The following is a 20,238-nucleotide window of genomic DNA, read 5'->3' on the forward strand; positions in this document are numbered from 1 at the left end:
ATCCTGATTTCTACTCCCCTCAAACTTTATTTTTCTTTATTTTTGTTGGGTTTTTAATTTGATTTTCTTTTATTGCTATTTTAAAAATATGATTTTTTATTCATTGTTTTGGTTTTAATATAAAAATACCATTTCGCCTCTACATTTAACATAAAAATATAAAAATATGATTTTTTATTCATTGTTTTGGTTTTAAATTTATATATGTTTTTTTATGTGCAATGGCAACACTTCATGATCTGTATTGATATTATGAGAGTAATCAAGTAAAGTGTAAAATATCTATAGTTTTGCACAAACAACTAAAATTAAAACATCACTCATAAGATAAATTTATATATAGTTTTGTATTTATAAGTATTGTTGAGTGACTGACTTGGAAATATCTGTTAAGGACATCCTCAATATCTTTTATTTACTTGTAATACTCTAATTATTATTATTTATAAAAGATGGACGTTCCGCAATTTGTTTGTCTTGCACTTTGATCAGAACAATTCATCTGTTTTTTAGCCGTGTTGTCGTCATAGCAAAGGACAACCTCCCACAACAAATAATCGCCGTTGACTCTATGGCAAAGAAGGAGAGGAGAACTGCGAGTTTCCATTTGAATAGTTCATTCATAAGCAAAACATCTTTATACGGCGTCGCGTTTCATGGAATGATTTTGTGGTGCTCAAAAATCTCCTTAATCTTGTTTTCTTCCCACAAATCACATGCTTTTGACAAGTAAGTATTCTGGCTAGAAAACTTGGCACATGTACCGTGTTTTTCCTACTCCATCGCCCAAAACCACATATCATTGTCTTTTCCTTGGGCAACTCTCTGCTCCAGATTTGGCCAGGAATTTTTCATCTTCGATAGCAATGAAGCATTATTTTGCAGCTAATTAATTAGGGAAATAGCCTTCTATGCCACCATTTTCATAATTTTAAATGAAAATACCGCCCATTCTCAAAAATTGTAAAACTATCACCTATAAATATATATTTATTGTTCACTTATTGCACAGATATCACTGTTACAGAAATTTTGGTCTCTCTCAGCTCCCTATTCACTCTCTCTGCGTTCGCTTGCTCTCTCTCTCTCTCAGCTCTCTCTCACAGCTTCTCTCTCCTCTCTCCGCTTTCTCATCGACCACCACCACGCTCTTTCTCCCTCTGTCGCGAAAACCTAAACAACACTCTCTTTCTCTCTCTGCAGTCAATGTTAGGGTTTGTTGAGGGGGTTCTTGAAGGTGAAAGAGAGGGTTTCTTCGTTAAATGCTCTCTCCCTTCAACAATCTCTCGTTCCCTCTCTTTTCATGTCTTCAATCGACGTCTTTCTCTTCTCCTCTGCTCCTTCAGGGCCTCAAAAAACCCTAATTCTTGGTTTCGATTCTCGACTTTTTTCACATACTTCCTCCTCATTCTCAATCCTCTCAGACAAAATTCGTGCTTTTCTTTAGGTGTTTCTGGGATTTCCAATTTGGTTATGTGCACAAAACGAGTGATTCTAAGGTAGTTTTTGTATTTGTTATTGACTAGTTTGTCTTTTTGTATGCTTTTCATTTGAGAAGGATAATTTCACTAACCTGTGACTGATTTTGTGAAGTTTAGTAATTAGAGAGATTGGAAATTTCTGTATTTGAACTGTGAATTACTTCATGCTTGGATGAAACTTCTATTGATCTGATTGATTTTGATCTATTGATGTAGCCTCTCCAATCAATTTCCAAGTCTGAATTGCATAACAGAGAGCAGAATGGTTCGATTGATGATTTATCGACTTCTAAGGTAAAGGGGGAACTACATAAGTGTTTGAATGGGCTCACGTTGTTACGGCCTTGTTGCCTCGTGGTTTAATCAATTCAGGGAATCTGTGCTTTCTCAACGCAACACTACTGTGCTCTTCTATCCTGTTCTCCTTTGTTCACCTGCAGGAATTGAGAGCTCGCAGTGCCTAAGGTTTCTTTTGTTTATTCGATTACTTTGCATTTACGTGGTTTTAGTAGAATTGCACCGCAAATAACAAAATTGATATAGATTGCTGATCTCAGAAAATAGGAAGCTACCTTGCCTATGCTTGTTCTTTTCACGCTAATCACTTAACTAATATGTTGTCCATTTGAATTTGAATTTATATAGATTGGGTGCATTTGCAGAGTTCGTCTCTGAATTTGACATGCCTAGTGGTTCAAGTTCAAAGAACAAAGATGAAAGTGTTCTTGAGACTGGTAGGCCTTTTAGCCCTACCATGTTTGAAGGCGTTCTTTAAATTTTTACTCTAGATGTACGAACTAGCATCTCGGGCAGGCCAAGGTGTGTATCTGATCTAGGTGAATAATTTTCTATTCTAGGTTTTGTCTTTTGTATTTTTGTATTTCTATGTTGAGCCTTCTTATTGCAAATTTAATCCTTGATGGTATTGCTGGCTGAAATTGTAAGGCACGATCATTGCAAAAGATTTAGACACATGCATCTATTTGTGGTCACAAAAGTTGTCCTTCCTTGCCACTTTTTTCTTTTAAATCCCTTATGCACTGTTTCCTTTCTTTCCTTATATTAATATCTTTTCACTATTTCCAAATAAATAAGAAAGGTCAGACATGTAGCACAATTTTGTTACTTTGTGATTCTCATAAATCTTGTATTGATCGGTAATGGTTTTCCTTCAGTATTATTAGGCTTGTTTGATAATTCTCATGCTTTACAATTTGTCTGATGGCTTGAAAAAGTGCCACCGCTGACATAGCCCATGACTAAAATGCTGCTGTTACAGTGTCTCCACTTAAATTGTCTATTTTCTGAAAACATGTTACACTTTTTTCCAATTTATTTCTCTGTTTGTGGTTTATTACACTTGTTGCAACCCATTTAATGTGAAATAATGGGTTAGATTGAGATATTTTAGAAGTTAACTTGTGATTGGTAAAATGTTGTAACAAATAGGTTAACAATCTTCTGTACTATTCTGAGTTCGCCAATATTTTCATGGACCAAGGAAAGAAGAAACCTAGAACACCTCAAGAGTAATTACCAAAGGGTTAAATTTGCAATGTTTAGTTTCTTCTCTGTCTAGTGTAAATATTTATGTTGGCATGTCTATATTCTACTTTCACTACAAGAAAATGGGCCTTAGTTGACACTTCATTCTTTTATATATCTCAAGTCGTTTTTCTGATTGGATATTGTGGGTGCTGTTATGGATTCTTATTTTGCCATTAATTTCAGTTATTTCTATGAACCATATGATTTTCATTTTTGAGACCTTGAGTAGGACAGTTTCTGGTTTGGTTTGCCTTTGTATCTCTCACACTAGATGTTGATAAAGCCTCCTTCCAAGGAAAATTCCATTTAGATTTAGTTAGGATTTTATTACTTTTTATTTTTATTATGATAACTCGGTACTCTAGTTTTTTCACTGGTTTTAGATAACAAGGATGATGAAGTGCGAGTCAGCAGAACAAGTGTGACCTTATTGTCAATCTTAAAACTTCAGCAAACCAAAAAGTAGGTAAACTTAGTTTTCATCCCTTTCAAGCTTGTTCTGGTGCTTTGGATTTTGGATTGCCATATACAATTTAATAAGTTAAGTTCTTTACTTTCCTTTTGGTCTTGGCAGTTGTTGTGGTGGGATAGTGTAAATTTTAAATCCAAAGCTTTTGACTTTGATGATGGTAATAAATTTGCTCGTTTTATTAAAGTAATCATGAATCATCATTTACAACATAGGTCAGATTACAAATGTTGGTACTACTATATCTGATGGAAATCAGTTTGGTCCTGCATAAGTCCTTCATCCTGATGATGTCCTTGCTTCTTTTTTTTCCTCATTATTGATACCTTAGAACGTATAATGCTTTTGTCTAATATATGTACGCATTAAATTTGTTTGCAGGTTAGGAGTATCAGTCTGCGTAGAGAAGGTGCTGACATTCATGTAGATGTTGGTTTGTGTATCACCAGATATTGCTTAAATATTTTACTTCTTTGAAGTTCTTTATATGCTTTAATACGAGAAACTCTGGAAGATTGAGTATATGAGATGGAGAAATAGAATAATCTCTTTTAACTTTGGCAATATCTAATTGTTTTTAGGTCACCAACAAACTCAAGTGTAAGAACTCAAATGGGTTTCATTGGTTTTGTGTATTTGGATCGTTTTTCTGATTGGATATTTTGGGCTCTGTTTTAGGTTGCTTGTTTGCAATTAATTTTGGCTATTTCTATGAACCCTATAATTTCGTACAAGAAATTCAAAAGGGAAAGAAGGTTTGACTAAATTTTCATATGGCCCTTGAAAGAATGCATGTCCTACTTGAACAAGAAAAGTATATGATCGTTTTTGAGTCTTTACACTCTTTGGCTGACCTTGTCCAAGCAAGTATTGGATGTTTTATAGGAACAACAAATTAGTGAAGTACTCATCCTAGCTTCAAATCCCATTGGGAGGTAAAAATGATAACAAGGATTTTAGTTTAATAGAAGAAGTCACTATTTTGTGCAGTGTATATATTGCTAGAATTTATCTGTGATGCACTATGTAAAGTAAAGTAGGTTTTATACCAATATTAGTCCTATCACGGTTCTTGAATATTCATGTTAATGACTTTTCTTGAGAAATCTTGTACTTGATAATTTCTAATTTTCTGTTTACATGTTAGAAGAAGATATTTTATATATTCTTCCTTCTGGATGGTGCTTAGGACTTATAAGTTTTGGGAAGTACTCATAATTGTACTTTCGCCTGAGTAGGAATTTTTTTCCCAGTTTGCAAGAATTGTTCATCAAATTTATATAAGTTTGTAGATAGCACAAGCATGCACCTTTGAAGAAGCACATATGCGATTCTCATCCAACCAATTTCATTGTAACAAATTATGTATCTCTGACTCTGTTTTTTCCCTCAGGCTGGATTAGCTCTTGGAGAGTTGCGAAAGGAAAATAATTCCTAAGAAGCCTTTGGCCAGTAACTAATCCACCTTCAAGTCAAGAACATCTTTTACATCCTCAACTTTTACAGAAGCCTCTCCGCCCATTCCTTGCTCGAGGGTATTTTGACGATGTAGGAGTGTAAAATGTGATTCCATTAAGGACGTCGTGTCCTTTTTGTAATATGTTGTAGATTATGAATATATAGTGGGAATGTAGAGTTTTTGTATTGCCTTTGGATTGCTCCCCTATTGTATTTGTATTGTCATAGTATTGCCATTGTAGTGTCGTGTATTGACTGGTTATTGCACTTATATTTCTTTCTTATCACCTGTTTTTTCAAGTCTATCTTGTGAAGGAACTTATAAGGATATTTTGTAAAAGAAAACGCTTGATTGTATTAGTTTATTTTGTAAAGGAAAATGTTAGATCATTATTCATTATCATATAAATAAGGTATAACAAGCACCGTATATGTATCTCTTCAATATGATTGATTCATGTTCAGCTATTGCTGTAAGAATGTGATTCCATTATTGCTTTTTTATTGATTATTTATTATTGTAAGAATGTGATTCCATTAAGGACGTCACGCCTTTTGTATAAATCAAACTCATAGTTGCTTTCCCTGCAACAAATTATGTTAATTAAGAAAACCAACCAAAAAACAATAAACAAAAGCAATTTGTATATTGTATTTCAAGGATGTATATATAATGCCATAGTCTAACTGAAGTTGTATTAATTTACGTCGAGCCGTCCTTAGCTTGGGGTGGTTATCATTATCAGATAGAATTTTGTATTTATAATTTAAAATTCCATTATAATAAGGTGGAAAATGTGAAATGTGCATCATATCTCAATCTCATCATTGTGTTTGCAAAATGATGCATGCCTCAGCTACTTTCAGTGTCAACAATGTCTCCAATTTCATAGGGTATGTATATCATTGGCAGGAAAAATGTAAGGGGAAATGTCTGATATAATCACTTTCTATTTCTTTCTGCAGTTTTGTCTTGACAATTTCTGTTTTTTCCCCCTTTTCTTTTCAGATTGCACAAGAAAAAGAAAAGCCGCACCCAACTTGTTTATTGTATTTGTATTGCGTTTTTATTGTGTGTCTATTGCCACTTTATTGCTTGTTTATTGCTATCGTATTGCTTTTATATTGCATGTCTGTTACCACTTCATAATCTACATGCCATTACTTTCATATGGCTTTCGTTTATTGCTTTTTGGTTGGTTTTCTTAATTAATATAATTTGTTGCAGGGAAAGCAACTATGAGTTTGATTAATAAAAAGGACGTGACGTCCTTAATGGAATCACATTCTTACAATAATAAATAATCAATAAAAAAGCAATAATGGAATCACATTCTTACACCAATAGCTGAACATGAATCAATCATATTGAAGAGATACATATACGGTGCTTGTTATACCTTATTTATATGATAAAGAATAATGATCTAACATTTTCCTTTACAAAATAAACTAATACAATCGCCGCTTTTACAAAATATCCTTATAAGTTCCTTCACAAGATAGACTTGAAAACAGTGATAAGAAAGAAATATCAGTGCAATAACCAGGCAATACCATGACACTACAATGGCAATATGATGACAATACAAATACAATAGGGAGCAATCCAAAGGCAATACAAAACTCCACATTCCACTATATATTCATAATCTACAACATATTACAAAAAGGACACGACGTCCTTAATGGAATCACATTTTACACTCCTACATCACAAAATACCCTCGAGCAAGGAACAAGAGAGGCTTCAGAAAAGTTGAGGATAAAAGATGTTCTTGACTTGAAGGTGGATTAGTTATTAGCCAAAGGCTTCTTAGGAATTATTTTCCTTTCGCAACTCTCCAAGAGCTAATCTAGCCTGAGGGAAAAAACAGAGTCAGAGATACATAGGCAAAAGTAAAAGTCAGATAATATAGAGGTCAAAAAATGTTAAAGTTTTCTTTTATAAATCCTTTTATTTTGCATGATTTTGGTATAAATTTATAATACAAAATAATTATATAAAAAATGAAACACCTAGGCCCCAATTTCTATGTCCCACCTACATCGCTTAGCTTTCTTCAAACATTTGAAATCCTTGACTGAAATTCTTGTTGTAAAATATGTAAACCAAACATGTTGATTTCAAATTTATAAATTTGAAATGCACATATTTATAATCCATAGATATCAAATTCAAATCTTAGTATCGAAACGGGCCCTAAACTTCCATCTTTTATTTTTATACGAAGCATGAAGCAGATAGATAATGCCACACAACACGGACATGCCTAAACTTTCAAAGAATGGCTATGCTCTATAAAACAAACTGTTCAATGATTTACACCTACATAAGAATACAAGACATCCTGCTCAGATGAAAGCCAGAGTGAAACCTGTTCAAACAAACCCGGAGTGAACTTCATTCAACCTCAAGCACACCAAGAACAAAGAGATCAAATCAGAAAACGCTTGATTGTATTAGTTTATTTTGTAAAGGAAAATGTCATATCATTATTCATTATCATATAAATAAGGTACAACAAGCACTGTATATGTATCTCTTCAATATGATTGATTCGTGTTCAGCTATTGGTGTAAGAATGTAATTCCATTAAGGTGTAAGAATGTGATTCCGTTATTGCTTTTTATTATTATTATTTATTATTGTAAGAATGTAATTCCACTAAGGAAGTCACATCCTTTTTATAAATCAAACTCATAGTTGCTTTCCCTGTAACAAATTATATTAATTAAGAAAACCAACCAAAAAGCAATAAACAAAAAGCAAATAATGAGCAATGTAGATTATGAAGTGATAACAGACATGCAATACAAAAGCAATATGATAGCAATAAACAAGCAATAAAGTGGCAATAGACAAGCAATAAAAGAGCAATACAAATACAATAAACAAGTTGGGCGCGGCTTTTCTTTTTCTTGTGCAATCTGAAAAGAAAAGAGGAAAGAAACAGAAATTGTGAAGACAAAACTGCAGAAAGAAACAGAAAGTGATTATATCAGACATTTCTCCTTACATTTGTCCTACCAATGATATACACACCCTATGAAATTGGAGACATTGTTAACATTGAAAGTAGCTAAGGCATGCATCATTTTGCAAACACAATGATAAGATTGAGATATGATGCACATTTTACATTTTCCACCTTATTATAATGGAATTTTAAATTATAGATACAAAATTCTATACGGATAATGATAACCACCCCAAGCTAAGGACGGCTCGGCATAAATTAATACAACTTCAGTTAGACTATGACATTATATATATCCCTTGAAATACAATATACAAATTGCTGGCTCAAAGAAGAGTAACAAAATGCTCTTGAAGATGAAATTCTTTCCACCATCTTGGAGGCCTGAAATAATGCTCTTTGATAGTCACCCACCCTTCTCTAAAAAAAAGTTCTTCTTTCCTCAACAGGAAAAAAGAAAGAAAACCAAGATCAAGATCAATTGTCCTCTCAAAAATATCGCTAATTCCAAGGAACAAAACTCTGTGTCATGGTTACTGCAGATGTATTCTTAAGGCCAACCGTCTCCCATTCATCTTCTTCTGCAGAAGATACTAGAGATGATTTGAGCCCATTAATACTCGAGGGCTATCCTTCAAGCTTAAGTAATTCATCATGCATCTGATCCATAATGAAGCTAAGGAACTCCTGAGCATCTTCTTGTCCGAAAAACAAAAATAGTTTCACTAGGCAACTTAAAATAGAAAGTAGAATATAGACATACTGACATAAATATTTACACTAGACAAAGAAGAAACTAAACAATGCAAATTTAACCCTTTGGTAATCACTCTTGAGGTGTTCTAGGTTTCTTCTTTCCTTGGTCCATGAAAATATTGGCGAACTCAGAATAGTACAGAAGATTGTTAACCTATTTGTTACAACATTTTACCGATCACAAGTTAACTTCTAAAATATCTCAGTCTAACCCATTATTTCACATTAAATGGGTTGCAACAGTGTAATAAACTACAAACAGAGAAATAAATTGGAAAAAGGTAATATGTTTTCAGAAAATAAACAATTTAAGTGGAGACACTGTAATGTGCAGGTATTTTAGTCATGGGCTATGTCCGCAAGGGCACTTTGCCATCGTACAAATTGTAAAGCATGAGAATTATCGTTTCAATAATACTCAAGGAAAAACCATTATCATCAATACAAGATTTATGAGAATCACAAAGTAACAAAATTGTGCTATGTCCGACCTTTCTGTTTATTTGGAAATAGTGAAAAGATATTAATATAAAGAAAGAAAGGAAATAAAGGTATATGGATTTAAAAGAAAAAGTGGTGAGGAAGGACATCTTTTGTGACTACAATAGATGCATGTGCCTAAATCTTTTGCAATGATCGTGGCTTTACAATTTCAGCCAGCAGTATAATCAGGATTAAATTTGTAACAAGAAGGCTCAACATAGAAATAAAAATACAAAAAGACAAAACCTAGAACAAAAATTATTGACCTAGATCGATACACACCTGGCCTGCCGAGATGCTAGTTCGACATCCGAGTAAAATTTTAAGAACGCCTTCAAACATGGCAGGGCTAAAAGGCCTACCAGTCTCAAGAACACCTGCATCTTTGTTCTTTGAACTTGGACCACTAGGCATGTCAAATTCGGAGATGAACTCTGCAAATGCACCCAATGTTGGATAGCCAACCTAATAAAATCAAATTCAAATGGACAACATATTAGTTATGTGATTAGCCAGAAAAAGAACAAGCATAGGCAAGGTAGCTTCATTTTCTCTGAGATCGGTAGTCTATATAAATTTTGTTATTTGCAAATTAGCAATTCTACTAAAACCACGTAAATGCAAAGTAATCGAATAAACAAAAGAAACCTTAGGCACTTTGCGTAGTTCTCACCCTAGTTTCTAATAAAAGGAGAACAGATAGAAGAGCTTAGAAGCGTTGCATTGAGAAAGCACAGATTCCCTGAATTGATTAAACCACGAGGTACTAATCAAAAGATTGTCCTTCACTTTCAGCAATGGGATTAAAAAAATACATCATGCAAGTTGAGCATATATGAATTATCAATACACCAACTCTTTGTATTATGGCAGGATCAATTTGGACCTCGTGACATTGTCATCGATAATTTCCTAGATTAAATTTCTAAACTGCATAATTCAACTGACTTTGGCACACTACTACAAAAAGTGAAAAAGACGACCAGAAAAACACGACGGTTCTAAGTGAAAACTGTCAAGTTGTTTAAAAGACGACGGTTTTATAAAACCGCTGTAATAACACATTAGACAACTAAAAAATGGAGTTTCAAATGGCTATTGTTCATAAAACACGACGTACTTAATTTAAAAACCGACGCCTTATTGAAATAGGATTTTCAAGAGGTAAAATCGAGCTAACAAATAACTCGGAAGTTATGAACCGATCGACGAGAAAGTAAAGACGACGGTTTCAAAAAGCCGTCGCTTTTACCCGAAATTAACACATCGACCAAGTTTTCGATATAGGCGCCGTGATAATTACAAATAAATCCACGGCGGTAAAATACAAAATACCGCCGTATTAAATTAATGTACAACTACGGCAAAGGTAAATATAACGACGCCTTTCTCGTATTTCTACGACGACATCTTTAATTCTTACCAAGTTGGGGTTTTCATATAACGACGTATTATATAATTTAACGTCGTATTTGTCCACTTTATACGCCATACATTATATTTAAACCGCTGTTCAATAAGAATTGTTTTTAACAATTTATTTCTTGATTTTGTTATCCTACGTAGATCTACTTAACGACAAGAATTGAATAACTACGACGGTTTATATAGAAAACCGCCGACATAATCGATTATTCGAGATCACAAGGGTTAGGAAATCTTACAAGATGGAACTCGCTGCTCATCATCATCTTACAGAAGACAATATTTTAGAGGTTAATGATGTATGTGTATTTGTGTCTTTGAGATACACAAACGCACATACACATTAACATCCAAAAAATTGCATCTGAAATTTGACGACGGCAGATTTCGTGATTGAATCGAGAGATAACTTGAAGTGAATGATGCGCGGTGCGCTGTGTATCTACAAACGCATACACACATTCACATCCAAACAATTGCCTCTAAAATTCAAGACGGCACAGATTTAACGAGAGATAATTTAGTGATGATGTAAAGGCTTGTGTATCTACACAAACGCACACACACATTCACATCCAAACAATTGCCTCCTAAAACTTCACGACGGCAGCCACAGATTTGCAATCAGAGAGACAATTTATTGAAAATTGGTGATTTGGTAATCACGGTATCAGCCACAGATAACCAACATTCAAACAATTGCCTCCCAAGAGATGAGGTGAGACAGAGAAAGGGGCAAGAAGAAGTTGAAACCCTAATCGAATACTAAAACCGAAAGAACCCGTGGAAAAAAACCCTATTTATAATTAAAAAACCAAATCCACGTCGGTTATATTACACATAACGACGTTGCAAAAATAATCCTCGTCAATAAATACATTACGTCGTTTTCTTCTTACTTAAGATTTACAAGAAACAACGATTATAACAAAACAATCGTTGTTTTATATTTTATTTGATTTAAATCACTCACCTAGAAAAGAAACTTTATATATTCTAGAACATTAATTTCCTCGGGAAAAAAAACTATATGTATAAGGCACTGTTTTTGAAAAATAAACTATAAGAAAAGGGGAAAAAATTATATTTATAATAAAAATAAAATCCACGTCATAGGTTATATTACATAACGACGTAAAACGAATCCACGTGAAAAAATAATACCGCTTTAGTTTAGTGTTATCCACGGTATATTAAATAAACGACGATATTATAAAAATAAACGCCAAATTTAAAACAACCGCCTTGTTAAATATTTCTACCATGACGCGAGATATTGAGTTATCGACTTTATTTAGGAGTTTACTACGGCGGTACTTTACAACACTATCGCCGATTATGTACCACGCCATAAGTTCAAATTAACGCCGTAGTTTGTCTATTAATACGCCATCGTTATATGTAAACCGCCTTATTATGAAACGGTTTGTATACATATACAACTTTTCGTTTACCCGACTTACACATGCATCGCTTCCAAACCGAGAAAAATTTCAATCTCCTGCAGAAAATTCGCCTTTTTCCTTGTCGAGCATCACTGTGAGTATCTCATCGCCTTCCTCTTGTCTTCGTCACCTCGAACTTAAACACAAAATCCGAGAGAAAGCTTCATTGCACGAAAGTAAGCTTTCATTTCACTATTTTTGTTGCTATTTTGCATGCTCATACTGCTTTGTTTTGAAATCTTTTTACCTTTTTCTAGCTTAAAATCATTTTTATTCTTTCAAGTTTGATAAAATACACGTAAAGAGAGGGAAAGTTTCAACTTTGAACACAACTAATTCAACTAAATAAGACGACTAGTAGCTTTGTATTTACGTGGTTAAATATGTAGACCACGACGGTTCGCTACCGCCCTAGCGCCGCCTTAAAATTGATCTAAGTTGTTTTTAAATGACGGTCAAATTTTATTTGCTTGTTTAGTTGTGTTTGATTTCTCTCAACCATGGTTCGCTTTCTAATTTGATAAAATACAGAGAAAGAAAGTAGGGTTTGTATCTTATATAGACGACTGTATCTTATTATTGACGCTGCAGAATGTTCATACCACGACGTTGTTTTAAGATACCGCCTATAAAAAGATGCCAAAGCTTTTTTCTTTGTATTTTATCAAATTAGGAAAACAAAACCATGTTTCGTAGAAATTAAACTCGCAATCAAACATTCACAGAGAAAGAAAATGTTTTGGTTTCTTTATAAATACGACGTAGCTTATTATTCACGCTGTGAATATCCATAACACGACGGTATATTAATATTTACGCTGTTAATATGAATATCACGACGTCAAATATCGCTGTAATAAGTTCTTATTACGCCTTATTTAATATTGTTTCACGTTGTTTAAACATTTATATTTTCTTCTTAAACATTTATTACGTCCTGATGTTATGTTATTACGCGCGGTAAAATCTTATCATACGCCGAGTTTATAAATAACCGCGCTTGTGTTCTAATTTTTCCCAAATATTTTCACTTGCGTGTTTGTTTATTCAGAACTATGGTTTCAAGACCAAAGTAAGTACTCGCTCCAAAAAAATGGAGGTAAGGAGCTGGAATGGTAACTCTCAAGACAAGCCCTTGAAGAAGATGAAGTTTGTTTCATCTCCTGAGACAGAACCAAGCAGCCCGACAACAATTTCTGAGGATTCAAAGTCGTGTCGGTATGAGCACAATGCCTGGTTGTAAGAGAAAATTGCAAATCAAGCCAGCTTGTTGAGTACAATAAAAGGGGGAAAGGATGTGGCCTTGCACATACTGAGATGCAGTCCTACATTGGTGTGTTGGCACGCTCCAGAGTCCCACTTGTGGACAAGAAATGGGCTGAAATCCTAATGATATAAAGGAAGATTTTGGGCCGCTGACATGGCTTTTGTGGTAGGTCGGCAAGACTCGTGTGTTATCTTTCACGCCAAGAAATGGAAGGATTTCAAGTCTACACCGACGAGGCATTATATCCTTCCATACATCAAGGAGAGGGAGAAATTAAGCCAACCTCAAGTATATAAATTCATAGAGAAAGTAATGGGATGCCTTTGTAGCTTCAAGGTTATCCAAAGAATTTGAGTCAGGCATTCTCAACATTCATGATTAGGAGAAACTTGAGTACAATCATCGATTGTCTCAAAAGGATATGTGAGTTTGGAGGATCAATTGAGGAAACCATGCTCGGGTAGAAATTGATCGATCTACCTTATGGAAGAAAGCTAGACAGACAAACATGGTAACATCCTGCATCCAAAGGTATGAGAAAGCAAAATTAATTGTAAGCCTACACACTGCTTTAAAAATTTTATTAAACTGTATATATAATTTTATTACGCCTTATGTTATATTTTTCGTTGTCAATGATTTTACTACGAATATTTTAAAAAACGCTGAAAGATCTAAAACCGAATCACAACTCGCTTTCGTAATTATAGATAAGACGCTGTGGTTAATTTTTTCGTCGTTTAATGTTATTACTACGAAAATGTTTTCAAAAACGCCGTGAAAGATCTAAACTGGAATCACAACTGCTTTCGTAATTACGCAAAAGACGCTGTGGTTTATTTATTTGCGCTTTAAACATCTAACCACGCCGGTTTTAATTAACGCCGTTATAAATATATTATAACGCGATTTCTATATTGGTGCCGTGAAATTATATACGCGCGCTTGTTTATAAATAATCACGTGGTGTTTTCTTGTGATTTTTTTGTATGTCTTTGTTTTAGGATGAATTGCAAAACAAGTGGTCAAGGCACCGAGTAATCAGCAGAATGATGTCTTGACTGGCTTTGGGTCCCGAGCATCAGTGGAGAGTAAGAGGGGTAGGTGCCGATTTCTAGGCAATTCTTCAATTTACCTAGACCACAGGGTAAAGTTTGCTGATCAATTGAAGGAAAGTGTAAGAATTGTCCTTCAAGAGGAGACTAAGAAGATGGAAGCTAGAACCAAACAATTAGTAGAGGCTGAGAGGGAACATTTACTAAGTCAGCTTTCCCACCTCATCCCCAATTTTGATCCAAGCATGCTTAAACCGAAAACTAGCCCCTCTCAAAACCAAGGTCTACAGCAAAGTCCCATAAATCCAATGTCTGATAAAGCAAGCTGTTCTGGGGCTGAAGGGAGATCCCAACATTTAGAGGATGATACTGCCAAAAATGGGGAACAGCAGGAAGAAACGGTAACATAACCGAACTTTGAATTCTCTTTTTTTTAACATTAGACGTCGTTATTATGAATAAACCAGTCGTTTTAAAAACATACCACGACGATTTTATAAATAACCCGTCGTGTTTATTTAAATATCACGTCGTATTTAGTTTACTTGTTTTACACGCCACTAGACGTCGTACTTTGTGGTTTTTAGACGACGGTTTTAGTCCTTAACGACGTAATATACAATTACCACGACGTTTATTATTTACCATCGTTTAATAATTTTAAGACGTCCATAATTCTTACATACCGTCTTAGGTTATGCCTTACCACGACGTTTTGGTTTAATTTTTACTTTCAGATAATCTTATATATATATTTCTTTATTATTTAAAATAGAAATCTGGGGCTTTAGATAATCAAGATGAAGAGAAGAAAGAAGAAAATAAAGATGAACAGAAGATGGGAGAAAACAAAGATGAAGGGAAGAAGGAAGAAAAAAAAAAAGAGAAAAAAGATGAAGGCAAAAAGGAAGACACAAATGATGAAGAGAAGAAAGAAGAAAAACAAGATGAAGAAAAGCATGACGAGGAGGTATATTCTCATAACTTTGCCTTTTTAATTTGTTTTTCACATTTCAGACGTCGATATTTTTCTTTAAACTGTCGTTTGTTTTCACATTAGACGTCGGAATTTATTTTCTACGACGTCGATAGTTATATAAAACGACGGTATTTAATTATCGTCGTTTAAATTATAATAAGACGACGTTTTTTAATTTAAACCGTCGTTTTTAATGAATTACCACGTCATTTTATTTTGCTTTATTTCTTTAAACAGGGTACTGAAGTAGTTGATTATTCGAATGTGGAGGTGCCATCTTCCTTACAGTCCCTTTGTCGTTATGTGGAAACGACACTAAAGCCTCAGGAGAAGATCATGACCTTCAACATTGAGAAGGAGGTGTTTGGTGCAGATCGAAGTACCTTCGTCTTGCATGAAGATATTACACAGTTTGCAGGCATGGAAGAAATTGGGGCTACTGTGGTTGCAGTATATATGAGGTTTGTCATAATCAAATATCAAACATTATATCATAAGACGTCGGTTGTTTAATTATTACGTCGTTTTAAACCACTAAACACGTCGTTCTTTTTTTACCGTCGTGATAAATTAGTTATCACGTCTGCTTCTATCACTGGCGGTGAAATTGTATAATACGCCGCTTGTGTAAATAACCGCTATTTGTTTTATATATTTAGGTGCTTATATGATGTTTTGAGAGAAGCAAATATGTGATGGTTGGCTTTATCGACTCGCCAAGTTAGTGCAACCGGGTCACTAATCGATGTATCACGATTGTAGCCAATGACTTCAAAAAAAATGATGGTGTGATTTTCATGATGCCTTACAATCCAGGTTAGTCCTCTTAAAAGGATTTTGTTTGTATGATTTTCACTAATTGACCACTTATAAAACCGCTTAACTAATTCGTGGTCGCTTGAAACATCTAACCACGCCGGTTATTTATTTATTGAGTCGCTTGAAACAACTAACCACGCCGGTAGTTAATTATCGCGATAAATTTATAATGACGCTGATGATTGTTATTACGCTGTGAAACTATATAATACGCCGGTTTTATAAATAAACGCTGCTTTCTCCGTGCCGACTTTTTATATTAACCGTCGCTTTTTATTTTATTTTGTGCACCGCCATTGGGTCTTATTGATTGTGAGGCAAAGAGGGAAACCGCTATTTTCTGAATCCTCCGGAAATCGTGTGGTTGATGAGGAGGGCAAAACATCGTGAATGCGCTTTAAAATTTATAATTCCTACATAGGCACTCGTGCCGTAAAGCACCAACTGGAAAACTCGCCAGCACACCAAAGCAACCCAAAGAAGGTCGAATGCGGTATTATGTGATGCGCCTATGAGGGACATCATCATGGATCCTCCTTGGAGTTTGAGAAGAAGGTAAGAATAAAATTTCGTAAACATTTTTGTGGTTTTTGTATTATCAACGACGCTCATTTAAAATTACCATTGTTGAATCGATATACTACGCTTGCATGGAAAAAACGCCGTCAGGTTCAATTTCTTTTTATTTTGTAAAGCTTAATAATCATTGTTTATGGATTGCAGTATTAAGGAAAAGATCAAGCGCCATACCCCCAAGCAGCCATTGATGAAGTCAGGAAAGAATGGGCAGAGTTTGTTTGCCTTCATATGGATTAGAGGATTTTTGGAACACTTGATATTTTTATATGTACTAATTTTGTCTATAATATATAATGTACAAATTTTGTCTATAATATACATCCTTTTTTTCCCTGAAAATTTGTTGAGGTTTTCATAATATAAAAGAAAAAACAAATTGCGAACTGACGCAGTAATAACTTTCCAACGACATAATTATTATGTAAACCGACGTAAAATGATATTTAGACGTGATGGGACGTACATAAGACGTCGTTTTGATGACAATTTCGCCATGGTTTCGCTTTTAAACGACGTCCTTTTGAACAAGTAAGTCGCTTATTAGGTTTAGGTTAATACCTTATACGACATGTGATTAGGTCGCGAATATGTATTTTACGTCCGATGGTGAAACATTCGCCATGGTTTTTTTAAACGACGCCCTTTGTATATGTGAGTCATATTATTATTTACAACGCCGTGGTTTGTTGTTGATATAAGAATATTTTATTATTTTTAATTCAAAATTTTAAAATAAATTTAAAATATATTCAAAATTCAACTTCAACTCCTATGAAGTCATTGATATATTTTCCCCTAAAACCCAAAAACGCAAATGCATGTAATAAAAGATTAAAATGTCCAACCTAAATAAAATTGTTTTGATGAGTCATAGCATCACTTACATAGTTTGATGGTTTAGGTTTAGGTTTGGGGATTAGGTTGTTATTTATTAGGCTTATGGTTAAAGTATAATTTTTGGGGTTTAGGTTTATGTTTGTTATTTATTAGGATGTAAACCATAAACAATTTTATAAAATTAAATTTTACAAATATATAATTTAGGTTTTAAAGTTTAGGTATTACTTTAACGACGGTGATTGAGTCGAATATTGAGTTTACGCGATGGTGAAAAATCCGACGTCGCTTTCTTTAAACGACGCTTTTTACACGTGAGTCGCTTATTATTTTTACAACGCCGGTAGTTAATTAACCTCGCGTGGTTTGTTGTTGATATAAGAATATTTTATTATTTTTAATTCAAAATTTTAAAAATAAATTTAAAATAAATTCAAAAAATTCAACTTCAACTCCTATGAAGTCATTGATATATTTTCTTCCCCCTAAAACCCAAAAAATGCAGTTTGTGTAATAAAAGATTAAAATATCCAACCTAAATAAAATTGTTTTGATGAGTCATAGCATCACTTACATAGTTTGATGGTTTAGGGTTTAGGGTTTGGGGATTAGGGTTGTTATTTATTAGGGTTTATGGTTAAAGTATAATTTTTGGGGTTTAGGGTTTATGTTTGTTATTTATTAGGATGTAAAACCATAAACAATTTTATAAAATTAAATTTTACAAATATATAATTTAGGGTTTTAAAGTTTAGGGTATTACTTTTAACGACGGTGATTGAGTCGTGGAATATTGAGTTTACGTCGTATGGTGAAAAATCCGACGTCGTTTCTCTTTTAAACGACGTTTTGTTTACACGTGAGTCGTTTATTATTGTTTACAACGTCGGTAGTTAATTAACCCCGCCGTGGTTTTTCATAGTTTTAACGCCTTTTTTGATTTTGCGTGGTACATAGTTTTACCACGACGTCCTTAATGTAATAAGCGTCATGTTTAATGTTAAATTTTAACGACGCGTGTTTTTTCGGTCGATGTTTTAAAGCGCGCTTAAAATATTCATGGACCTAAAATTTTCAGATTTGGCTCTTATTTTTATACTTCTAACCCTGAACCCTAAAATTGTCAGATTTCGCGCAACATAACATTTCGCTCTCTCACTTCATCTCTAATTCAAAGTTGGGTCAGCCGTACAAATCCAATTTGTCATAATCGTGAGCTCGCCAACCTGTAAGTACAAACCCTCTCTTCCCCTTGTAAATTCATTGAATGATATATTACGTTGTTTTGTTAAAGGGTTTTAGGTATATGTTTTTCGATCCGTTAATAATGTTGTTGGAGGTATGGGTTCATAGATTTGCTTAATGTTTTCTTGATCACTGCTATGTTGAATTGGGAATGGATTTCATTTTGTCGGATCTTTAATCACTGTTATGTTGAATTGGAAATGGATTTATTGTTTTCATGCTTAGTATATGTTGGTTTTCATGATATGTTGGTTCTTGCTTGGTTTCATGTCTATGTTGTGTTCTTAATAGGGTTTAGGATCTTGAAAATAAACTCGATATCGACGCTGTAAAGATAATGGACGACTGTTTTTACTTTAAACCGTCGTTTTTATTACTTATACACGACGGTGTTATGTAACTACCGTCGTGGTTATAATTAGACGACGTAAAATCCGTCGTCTATATATGTCAAATACGCCTGCTTTTTAAAAACCGCCGTCTATGTTGTATATTACTTGCTATTAGACTTTATATAATCTGCTATAGTGATGGTCATTGCTTTCCTTTTCACTTTATTATATATAATAGGGTATAGTGTCGGAGATGGATAAGTCATGGATGCACTCGGATAGAAGATCGAAGGCATATGAGTTAGGTGGAAGCATTTTTGAACTTTTCAGAGAAAATCTTCTAACTACCACACATATCCGTTGTTCATGTGTTAAAATGTTAATTTGAAATTGTTTGGGGTTGGAATATGATCACTTATACTTTAATGGAGTTGACCAAAGCTATAAGAATTGACATTTCACTGAGAACCTGGGAAGCAAATTTACTAATGCTAGTAGAAATGTTGAAGAAGATGATGACCAGGTACAGCTTGTGTCCAAGAAATAGAGATGGATGATAATGATTTTGGTGATTTTGGATCTGATCCTTATGAGTTTGCCAATGTGATTGGGGATGAGATCAACCATTGTACCTCGTTGTAGTACACCGGTTATCTGTGATTAGTGAAGTTGTATAATTTGAAGGCAAAATATGGGATGAGTGATGTCTGTTTATTGTAATTATTGATACTTCAAGGCATTTGCTTCCGTATGAAATATAACACCGCCTCTATGTATGAGGCAAAAAGACTTTGTGTGCATTGGGGCTGAGTTATGAGAAATGCACGCATGCCCCTAATGATTGCATCTTGTATAGGAAGGAGTATGAGGATTTAACTCATTGTCCTAATTGTGGTATCTCAAGGTGAAGGAAGGCAAAGATTCAATCTTGAAAGAGGGTGTGCCAAAGGTGGTGTGGTATTTTCCACCCCAAGGTTTAAAAGGATGTTTCATCACATGAGACCGCTTAAGAGTTTGACTGGCATGTCGCTAGAAAATCAATTGATTTGTTATATGTCTCATCCAAATGGATTCTCGCC

The sequence above is a fragment of the Prunus mume genome, linkage group LG7 (genome assembly GCF_029339155.1).
Source record: "Prunus mume cultivar Tortuosa linkage group LG7, ASM2933915v1, whole genome shotgun sequence".
NCBI lineage: Eukaryota > Viridiplantae > Streptophyta > Magnoliopsida > Rosales > Rosaceae > Prunus > Prunus mume.